This window comes from Oncorhynchus masou, chromosome 12 (genome assembly GCF_036934945.1).
Source record: "Oncorhynchus masou masou isolate Uvic2021 chromosome 12, UVic_Omas_1.1, whole genome shotgun sequence".
Lineage (NCBI taxonomy): Eukaryota > Metazoa > Chordata > Actinopteri > Salmoniformes > Salmonidae > Oncorhynchus > Oncorhynchus masou.
This window is the reverse complement of record NC_088223.1, coordinates 47,873,855-47,884,635: the sequence shown is the minus strand read 5'-3', so window position 1 is coordinate 47,884,635 and position 10,781 is coordinate 47,873,855. Positions and strand designations below refer to the sequence as shown.

Below are 10,781 nucleotides of genomic sequence, written 5' to 3'. Positions count from 1 at the left end.
GTCAGCTTAATCAAACTTCCTCAGTGGATACAACTGCCTGTGTTTAGCTGACATGCTTCCAATGAATGAGCTTGTACTATTAGCCTCACAGCTTGTATCAATGATGGTTAATTATGCAAGCTACCTTCCACAGGTGAACAACACTATATATAGGCAGACTGGGCAATTCATTCTTTTTGGAGGGTGTGTATAGCCAATAAACATCAACAGGTGCTTTCAATTGGCTTAATTAATGACCACACCCTGGTAGGTGGGTATATAGGTTGGAGTCTGTAGCTTTACTATTTCAGCAAGTGGTCCCCCTGCTAAACACTGGTCCTTTAGGTTTTATGTGAATCTTGGCTGACTACAGAGAGAAAGTTATGTCTGCCGCTGGTCTCCAGATTCTGGGCATCTTCCTGGCTATTATTGGTTGGCTAGGGGACATTGTCATCTGCGCGCTCCCCATGTGGAAGGTGACGGCTTTCATAGGCAACAACATCGTGACTGCACAGACCTTCTGGGAAGGCCTGTGGATGAACTGCGCGCAGCAGAGCACAGGCCAGATGCAGTGTAAGGTTTACGACTCCTTGCTAGCGCTCCCCCCGTACCTCCAGGCTGCCAGAGCTCTGGTGATCATCTCCATCCTTGTGGCCATGATCGGCATCCTACTCTCCGTGGCCGGGGGGAAGTGCACCAACTGCATTGAGGACGAGGAGGCCAAGTCTAAGGTGGCCATCACATCCGGCGTGTTCTTCCTAGTCGCTGGCGCCCTCTGCCTGATCCCCGTGTCCTGGTGCGCCAACACTGTTATCAGGGACTTCTACAACCCGCTGCTCACTGACGTGCAGAGGAGAGAGCTGGGAGCTTCACTGTTCATCGGCTGGGCCTCTGCTGGCCTAATGCTCGTCGGGGGTGCGATTCTCTGCTGCCAGTGCCCTCTGCGCGAAGAGAGGGGGTACTCTGTCAAATATTCCGCCCCCAATGGAGGGGCCTACATCTGATAAGATGAACACTTGTTTTACATGGCCGTGTTTGGTGCAGTACGAATGAATTACGTTTTTCGATTCACTTCAGTGCACCTGGACATTTGTCAAAAGGCAATTGCAATCCAATTTTTGTATCTACTGTTTTTAGTTAACTGTTTTTATCTAACTGCTTTAATAAATATTGTAATTTGTTCTTGAATTGTAACATTTTGAAATATTTTGTTTTCAAGTAGGTGGGGTCGCATGGTATAGACAAGGGTTTAACTAGTTTTCCCTCACAATCTAGTCATGATCCCTTTAATCAGACCAATATTTAAGTAGGCAAACTAATATATGCCCTCCATGTTTGTCTGTGTGAAAACACTTTAGGGGCAAATTAATCAGATTTGACCATACAGACATGCGTCTCAAAGCCAGGAATCAGATTTGTATCTGACTTCAAACCACTTACGAAGGTGGTTTGAAATGTGGCTTATATCTGATTCCATGTGCTTTTTGGCTGATCAGACTGGAGGACAAATAACAGATTCAAGACGGATATGCAGAAAAGTAGAACTTGAGTCACTACAATCTGCTAATGTGAACCTGACATTTGTTTAATTCTTCTATCTCTGACTTTGTTGATCATTGCTAGACAGACATTTTCAAATCTTGCCATAGATTTTCCAAGACAATTTAAGTCAAATCTGTAACAAGGCCACTCAGGAACATTTAATGCTATCTTGCTAAGCAACTCCAGTGTAGATTTGGCTTTGTTTCAGGCTATTGTCCTACTGAAAGGTGAATTAGTCTTCCAGTGTCTGTTGGAAATCAGACTGAACCTCTAGGATTGAAAAAAAAATAATGGAATTATACTGTATGGAAACTATTGTGCCAAAAATAAGGGGTTCCATTACATGTCAATTTCTTTTACCCCCTTTTATGGTATCCAATTGGTAGTAGTTAATCTTGTATCATTGCTGCAACTCCCATACACACTCGGAGGCAAAGGTCAAGAGCCATGCGTCCTCTGAAACACAACCCAACCTAGCCACACTGCTTCTTGACACAACGCACATCCAAGCCAGCCGCATCAATGTGTCAGAGGAAACACTGGTCAGCGTGCACTGCAACCGGCCTGCCACAGGAGTTGCTAGTGCACGATGAGACAAGGATATCCCTGTCGGCCTAACCCGGACGACGCTGGGCCAATTGTGCATTGACCTCCCGGTCGCAGCCGGCTGCAGCAGAGCCTGGGCTCAAACCCAGAATCTCTGGTGGCACAGCCTTAGACCACTGCGGCACCCGGGAGGCCCTCCTGATCATTCTTATATCGCTCAGATATAGGACAGACACTTCAGAACAAACTTCCTTTCGATTTTTTGGGGGGACTATCTGTTGTTCAATGTAGAGATTCTGTTATTCAATGCGTTTGTATGCTACGAGCAATAAGGACAAATATTTGTTTACTTTAAGGGGTATTAAAATTCTAAATCAAATAGCAAAATGACTATGCCCCCTCTTACCAATGACTTTGACTACACCTATTACACGCTCCACCACCTGCCTCCTCTTGCGAACCTGCTCTCTGTGAGCAGACATCTGACTGCCGCTGAGCAGATTTTCAACATCTGCTTTGGAAGCACTACTTCTGTGGATGTTGCTCTTCTCAGGCTCTTCTATTCTTTGGTGAATATGTTTCCAACCTGTCATTCCACTCATGAAAATACTGCTGTCAGTGGGCTTGGCAAATGCCATACAAATTTAACAGTATAAAGCATGGCTTTCTTCCGATTGGTGCCATCTTTTTCTGTTGAGGGTGGAAACTGTGGTAGCAATTTTTTGGGAAAAAAGAAACAACACTTTATTATAAGATTTGCAAAAATAGAGCATCAACCATCCACTACTCAACAGTGCATAGTTGAAAGCTCAACGAACAGTGTCGGTTCACATCCTTTTTGGAGATGTGGCAGTCAGCACATAGTGTGTAAAAGGCAATTAGTTGTCTGTGCAGATTTAATGCATTCACAACAGCAAACACTATAATGTGCTCCTTTCTGCAAGTTTCCGTACATGTGACTTCCTGTAGATAGTAAACCCAAAGGGACGTCACATGCTGCGGTCACATCCAAACAGACCGTGGCTATACGCCCAGTCTTATGACTAAGTCCCACAAAGACAAGTTTGTATCAGGTTAGAAAAAACACTAGCATATAACAAGAGACAATTCTTTAAACAGTAAAACATGGAGGCCCAATATTGTTGACAAAATACGAACAACACAGCAGCATCCCCACCGTTTGAACAAATGAATGAATAATAACAACAATAATAATAATAAAAGTACTTTTTGTATGGCATGAATGGGGCTGGAGAAAAGTAACTTAGCACTAAAATGCAGTTGGAACTCATAGTGGTTTTAGCTACAGATTACAAATACAGAAACATAGTGGAAACGGTAGCTTAACAGTCACGCTGAATCATCATGCTATGTCAAAGACTGACTAATGTCAATAATAGGGCTTCAAACAAACATTAGCGTGTTGAATGTAATGTAAAAAATATTGATTTCCACCTAAATAGACATTCCCAAAAGTATGCATTTATCATGAACAATAACTAATATTGCTGTATACTCCAAGAAAGATTGAAATCTAACTTTCTGGAAAAAATATACTGAACAAAAATATAAACGCAACATGCAACAATTTCAAAGATTTTACTGAGTTACAGTTCATATAAGGAAATCAGTCAATTTAAATACATTCCTCAGGCCCTAATCTATGGATTTCACATGACTGGGCAGGGGCACAGCCATGGGTGGGCCTGGGAGGACATAGACCCACCCACTTGGCAGCCAGGCCCACCCACTGGAGAGCCAGGCCCAGTCAATCAGAATGTGTTTTTCGAAGGGCTTTATTACAGACAGAAATACTCCTCAATTTCATCAGATGTCCGGGTGGCTGGTCTCAGACAATCCCACAAGTGAAGAAGCTGGATGAGGAGGTCCTGGGCTGGCATGGTTACATGTGGTCTGTAGTACTGACAAATTCTCTAAATAACGTTGGAGGCAGCTTATGGTAGGGAAATTAATATTTGAGATAAAACTGCACATTCTAAAGTGGCCTTTTATTGTCCCCAAGCACAAGAAGGAGAAGCCTTTTGGCTCCAGATTGAACCCTTTTTGGTTCCAGGTAGAGCCCTCTGTGGAAAGGGTTCTACATGGAACCCAAAATAGTTCAAACTGGAACTAAAAGATTATTCTATGGGGACAGCCAATGAACCCTTTTAGGTTGAAGATAATACCTTTTTTTCTAAAAGTGTAAGATCAGGCAATTATGGACAGTTGAATAGCATGTCTTTTTTTGGTAACTCCATTCTCAATGAGACCTGATGCAGAGAAAAACATTCATGATCATCAGCATAGCTAGTAAAACCTAGCTCTTACAAAGCTGGTTAGTAGGAATCAATACACATTAAAGATCAGAGTATCAAACAAAAAGAAAAAAAAAAAACATTTTGCACACAATTTAAGGAGGGGATGAGGCAGAATAAGTCACTGGTAACTGAGTGGGTGGCCAAGGACTGCTGTAGGGGCCATGCATTTGGTCATTAACATGTTTCAGGAACTGTAAAGACAGTGAGGAATCATGATTCACCATTTCCTAAGGTTTAGAAAGTACATGGACTATTTTGCCTCTCAGCAGTCTGCTAGAGAGACAGAGATAGGCTATGTTTTGCTGTCTATTTACATTTCTTCAGTCATCAGGCTGGATAACTTCTGTACACCTTCCCTTTGTTCCCTCCTCCATCCAAGCCAGAAGATTCCTGAAGAAAAAAAAGCATCAAGAATTGAAAAAGGTATACGAGAGGCCAATTAACCAACAGACAGTCAGAGATGATAACAGTAATGATGGAATTTCCTCTATGCATTGACAAACTCTTCTGGCTTCTCGTGAACATGCCATTTAGACCTGGTTTGTCTATGTCAATCAACTCTTGTTGATTAGGACATGTCTCAGAGTATAAGTGCTGATCCAGTGTCGGTTTTGCTTTTTAAATCATAATCATTAAGAGGAGGAAACTGATCGTAGGTCAGCACTTCTACTGTGAGAATCTTTATGAATACAGCCCTGAGGATTTGATGTTCTGACAAAGTTGCAGTTTGTGTGCGTGTGCGTGTGCGTGTGTGTGTGTGTGCGTGTGTGTTAGGAGAGTAATATGGTCAGCTGAGATGGCTTAGGAAACGAGTTTCACCTGAGAGAGAGACAGATGATAAAACTCCTGTTCTGTCCCTTTTTCACAGTAAACCTGATAATTCAGAGACGTAGAGGAAGTGAGCTTGTCATTGTCAAACTCTTCACTCTATACTCTCCTGTCACCCTTTCTCTCTCCTTCCAGCAGCTCAATCAGTCCATACTACCAGGGCTCCATCAGGATGGTGTCGGTTGGACTACAGATGCTGGGCATAGCCCTGGCAATCATCGGTTGGCTGGGAAGCATCATCATCTGTGCTCTGCCCATGTGGAAGGTAACAGCGGCGCCAACATAGCCACTGCTCGGGTCATCTGGGAAGACTTATGGATGAACTGTGTGACCCAGAGTACGGGCCAGATGCAGTGTAAGGTCTACGACTCCCTCCTGGCTTTGCCTCAGAACCTGCAGGCCAGCAGGGCTCATCATAATCGGCGGCGGCGCCGGCGTGTTCGCCATCCTGCTGGGCATTACCGGGGAGAAGTGCACCAACTTTGTGGATGTCGAAAGCTCGAAAGCTAAAGTCGCCATCGCTAGCAGGTTCATCTTCCTCATCGTTTCCCTCCTGGTCCCTATCTGCTGGTCGGCCTACACCATCATCCAAGACTTCTACAACCCCCTTCTGATCAAGGCCCAGAGGAAGCTGCGGGCATCGCTCTACATCGGCTGGGGCTCCGCAGGGCTGATGATCCTGGGCGGGGCACTCCTCTGCAGCTCCTGCCCACCCAGCGATGAGAACAAATACAATGTCTATTACACTCCAATGCTGCTGCCAGCAGCCAGGCCTACATCTAGATGTTCAGAAACACCACAGACTAGACCACCCAGAGCGTGGATGAGGAGACTGAATGGAAGAGGTGTTGAAAAAAAAATGGGACTCTCCAGATTGTTCACTGTGCTATTTTCATGTTTTTACGGAAGCTTCTACCACATTCCTTGCACTGATGCAGATTCTCTACATTGTGAATTTGTTGAAGGAGTTTTTTGCATTACTGTCCTATTTGACTGTTGTACCACTGTGAAATTGAAGTGTCAATGTATGTGTGAGTGGACAGTGTTGGCTAAAGTATGTAAAAGTATGGTGTAAAAGGTGATGTCAGTTCCTCAAATGTCGAGGAGACCCTCTCTAGGTTATACGAAAAAAGTATGCAACTAAGCATCATAAAACAGAATTCCACACACTCTTGAACACACCTGTTATCAAACTTTATGAGTTTTGATTTTATGAGTTACACAAGTGATTTTTTTTTATTTTAAGGATAAAGGGTTCTTTAATATGTCTAATGTGGTATGGAACATGACTATAAAAGGGTGGTATGACCTTTGACCTTATCATGGCTATCTCTTGGGGTCTGATCAGCCTCAGGGGAGAGCCATTTGTATAATGAATGTGTGGTCATTTGGGTTACGAGTTTTAAGGTAAATTAATTATAATGGAGTTTTAGTTTTGGGTTAGAATTATTGTTTGAACCACTGATGAGAAAGTGGTTCAGGATTCTGTCTTACAATATTAGCTGTGAAGTTTTTGAATTGGCTATTATTTATTTGGTATTACAACAGAAAAAAATCCTATTTATCATTGAGAATAAATAGGGGAAGATAAGATACATTGAGGTTTGGATAGGAGATATATTAAGACAATAGGGCAGGGAATTACATAGAAAAATACGTTTCAGTTCTTAGGGGTGATAAATTACTGTAGATAAGGTATTCCACACTATGCAACATATATTCAATTATTGATGAAACTGATTTTAAGGTTACTTCATGTTATTGTCAGATAAGATACTGTGGATACCTGAAGGAAAGAGCTTATTAGTGTAGGAAGGATTTGATATATTTAGCATTTGTTTTGGCTTTGTTTGATTATTATGATTTTTTTTTAAATAGTATTATATTTGACAGGAATATATGACATCTGTGATGATTTGGGATTATTGTTAGGATTAAGATAGATTGATAAATGAAATGTAAGAACTTTAGAGATTGCCACTCATAGACTGATTGCCACTCATCAATTGATGAGATTGACTTTATCTAAAATCATTGATGAGTGGCAAACAGTGAGACGCGTAGTGGTATTTGAGAGATAGGAAATCAAATCAAATTTTATTTGTCACATACACATGGTTAGCAGATGTTAATGCGAGTGTAGCGAAATGCTTGTGCTTCTAGTTCCGACAATGCAGTAATAACCAACAAGTAATCTAACTAACAATTTCTAAACTACTGTCTTATACACAGTGTAAGGGGATAAAAAATATGTACATAAGGATAAATGAATGAGTGATGGTACAGAGCAGCATAGGCAAGATACAGTAGATGGTTTCGAGTACAGTATATACATATGAGATGAGTATGTAAACAAAGTGGCATAGTTAAAGTGGCTAGTGATACATGTATTACATAAGGATGCAGTCGATGATATAGAGTACAGTATATATGTATGCATATGAGATATATAATGTTACTTACCCTACATTATTCAAGGTAGCATTGTTTAAAGAGGCTAGTGATATATTTACATCATTTCCCATCAATTCCCATTATTAAAGTGGCTGGAGTTGAGTCAGTGTCAGTGTGTTGGCAGCAGCCACTCAATGTTAGTGGTGGCTGTTTAACAGTCTGATGGCCTTGAGATAGAAGCTGTTTTTCAGTCTCTTGGTCCCAGCTTTGATGCACCTGTACTGACCTCGCCTTCTGGATGATAGCGGGGTGAACAGGCAGTGGCTCGGGTGGTTGATGTCCTTGATGATCTTTATGGCCTTCCTGTAACATCGGGTGGTGTAGGTGTCCTGGAGAGCAGGTAGTTTGCCCTCGGTGATGCGTTGTGCAGACCTCACTTATCTCTGGAGAGCCTTACGGTTGAGGGCGGAGCAGTTGCCGTACCAGGCGGTGATACAGCCCGCCAGGATGCTCTCGATTGTGCATCTGTAGAAGTTTGTGAGTTCTTTTGGTGACAAGCCAAATTTCTTCAGCGTCCTGAGGTTGAAGAGGCGCTGCTGCGCCTTCTTCACGATGCTGTCTGTGTGAGTGGACTAATTCAGTTTGTCTGTGATGTGTATGCCGAGGAACTTAAAACTTGCTACTCTCTCCACTACTGTTCCATCGATGTGGATAGGGGGGTGTTCCCTCTGCTGTTTCCTGAAGTCCACAATCATCTCCTTAGTTTTGTTGACGTTGAGGTAATTTTCCTGACACCACACTCCGAGGGCCCTCACCTCCTCCCTGTAGGCCGTCTCGTCGTTGTTGGTAATCAAGCCTACCACTTTTGTGTCATCCGCAAACTTGATGATTGAGTTGGAGGCGTGCGTGGCCACGCAGTCGTGGGTGAACAGGGAGTACAGGAGAGGGCTCAGAACGCACCCTTGTGGGGCCCCAGTGTTGAGGACCAGCGGGGAGGAGATGTTGTTACCTACCCTCACCACCTGGGGGCGGCCTGTCAGGAAGTCCAGTACCCAGTTGCACAGGGCGGGGTCGAGACCCAGGGTCTCGAGCTCGATGACGAGCTTGGAGGGTACTATGGTGTTGAATGCCGAGCTGTAGTCGATGAACAGCATTCTCACATAGGTATTCCTCTTGTCCAGATGGGTTAGGGCAGTGTTCAGTGTGGTTGAGATTGCATCGTCTGTGGACCTATTTGGGCGGTAAGCAAATTGGAGTGGGTCTAGGGTGTCAGGTAGGGTGGAGGTGATATGGTCCTTGACTAGTCTCTCAAAGCACTTCATGATGACGGAAGTGAGTGCTACGGGGCGGTAGTTGTTTAGCTCAGTTACCTTAGCTTTCTTGGGAACAGGAACAATGGTGGCCCTCTTGAAGCATGTGGGAACAGCAGACTGGTATAGGGATTGATTGAATATGTCCGTAAACACACCAGCCAGCTGGTCTGCGCATGCTCTGAGGGCGCGGCTGGGGATGCCGTCTGGGCCTGCAGCCTTGCGAGGGTTAACACGTTTAAATGTTTAACTAACCTCTGGCTGCAGTGAAGGAGAGACCGCATGTTTCCGTTGCAGGCCGTGTCAGTGGCACTGTATTGTCCTCAAAGCGGGCAAAAAAGTTATTTAGCCTGCCTGGGAGCAAGACATCCTGGTCCGTGACTGGGCTGGATTTCTTCCTGTAGTCCGTGATTGACTGTAGACCCTGCCACATGCCTCTTGTGTCTGAGCCGTTGAATTGAGATTCTACTTTGTCTCTGTACTGACGCTTAGCTTGTTTGATAGCCTTGCGGAGGGAATAGCTGCACTGTTTGTACTCGGTCATGTTACCAGACACCTTGCCCTGATTAAAAGCAGTGGTTCGCGCTTTCAGTTTCACGCGAATGCTGCCATCAATCCACGGTTTCTGGTTAGGGAATGTTTTAATCGTTGCTATGGGAACGACATCTTCAACGCACATTCTAATGAACTCGCACACCAAATCAGCGTATTCGTCAATGTTGTTATCTGACGCAATACGAAACATGTCCCAGTCCACGTGATGGAAGCAGTCTTGGAGTGTGGAGTCAGCTTGGTCGGACCAGCGTTGGACAGACTTCAGCGTGGGAGCTTCTTGTTTTAGTTTTTGTCTGTAGGCAGGTATCAGCAAAATGGAGTCATGGTCAGCTTTTCCGAAAGGGGGGCGGGGCAGGGCCTTATATGCGTTGCGGAAGTTAGAGTAACAGTGATCCAAGGTTTTTCCACCCCTGGTTGCGCAATCGATATGCTGATAAAATTTAGGGAGTCTTGTTTTCAGATTAGCCTTGTTAAAATCCCCAGCAACAATGAATGCAGCCTCCGGATAAATGGTTTCCAGTTTTCAAAGAGTTAAATAAAGTTTGTTCAGAACCATCGATGTGTCTGCTTGGGGGGGGATATATACGGCTGTGATTATAATCGAAGAGAATTCTCTTGGTAGATAAGGCGGTCTACATTTGATTGTGAGGAATTCTAAATCAGGTGAACAGAAGGATTTGAGTTCCTGTATGTTTCTTTCATCGCACCATGTCTCGTTAGCCATAAGGCATACGCCCCCACCCCTCTTCTTACCAGAAAGGTGTTTGTTTCTGTTGGCGCGATGCGTGGAGAAACCCGTTGGCTGCACCGCTTCGGATAGCGTCTCTCCAGTGAGCCATGTTTCCGTGAAGCACATAACGTTACAGTCTCTGATGTCCCTCCGGAATGCTACCCTTGCTCAGATTTCATCAACCTTGTTGTCAAGAGACTGGACATTGGCAAGAAGAATGCTAGGGAGTGGTGCACGGTGTGCCCGTCTCCGGAGTCTGACCAGAAGACCGCCTCGTTTCCCTCTTTTTCGGAGCCGTTTTTTTGGGTCGCTGCATGCGATCCATTCCATTGTCCTGTTTATAAGGCAGAACACAGGATCCGCGTCGCGAAAAACATATTCTTGTTCGTACTGATGGTGAGTTGACGCTGATCTTATATACAGTAGTTCTTCTCGACTGTATGTAATGAAACTTAAGATGACCTGGGGTACTAATGTAAGAAATAACACGTAAAAAAACAAAAAAACTGCATAGTTTCCTAGGAACGCGAAGCGAGTCGGCCATCTCTGTCGGCGCCGGAAGTAAAGAATAGGAGGGAA

General features: G+C 44.1%; 1 pseudogene; it reads left to right on the top strand.

Annotated features, from left to right (window-relative positions):
* The first annotated feature begins 362 nt into the window (after positions 1-362).
* On the top strand, positions 363-5,996 carry LOC135550223 (claudin-4-like; annotated as a pseudogene).
* The last annotated feature ends 4,785 nt before the right edge of the window (positions 5,997-10,781 follow it).